The sequence below is a fragment of the Gossypium hirsutum genome, chromosome A01, assembly GCF_007990345.1.
Source record: "Gossypium hirsutum isolate 1008001.06 chromosome A01, Gossypium_hirsutum_v2.1, whole genome shotgun sequence".
In the NCBI taxonomy this organism is placed as follows: domain Eukaryota; kingdom Viridiplantae; phylum Streptophyta; class Magnoliopsida; order Malvales; family Malvaceae; genus Gossypium; species Gossypium hirsutum.
Genome location: NC_053424.1, coordinates 114,839,272 through 114,839,853, shown reverse-complemented (window position 1 = coordinate 114,839,853; position 582 = coordinate 114,839,272).

Here is a 582-nt window from a genome sequence, read left to right as displayed (position 1 = left end):
AGAAGGGAAGATGGAATCGTAAATAGGGAGTAAAAGGTGTAAAAACGCAAACAAGTAAAGAAAGGAAAAAAATCAAAAAAAAGCAAAAAAAGAATAGAAAAAGAAAAGAAAAAAAAACCAAAATTACTAGCCAGAAAAATAGAAGTGAATGGTGTGAAAATTGAATTTAACTTTGAAAAAAAAATAACTAATAGAATTAATTACTTATAAATAAATCTTTCAATCATCAAAAATTTTAATAATAAAATATTCAAATTGATTTAATTGAACTAAATCATTTAAATATATAGAATTTTATCCAACCAGATATTGAAATAATTTATATTGAACCCAAAATCTAAACACACAATTAAGGCCTTTATCATTGAACAACCAAATTTTTTATAACTTTCCACAATCTTAATCAAAATCAGAGCTAACGTTTTACTAATCCAATTTTGCTAATCGATTTCAGGATGTGACAAAATTAATAATTTTTTAATAAAAAATATCGTTAAACTATTAAAAAAAAAAAATAAAAAATTACTTATTTTACTTAAAACCTTTTTATGATGAAATTGAATAAAATCAATAAATCTAATA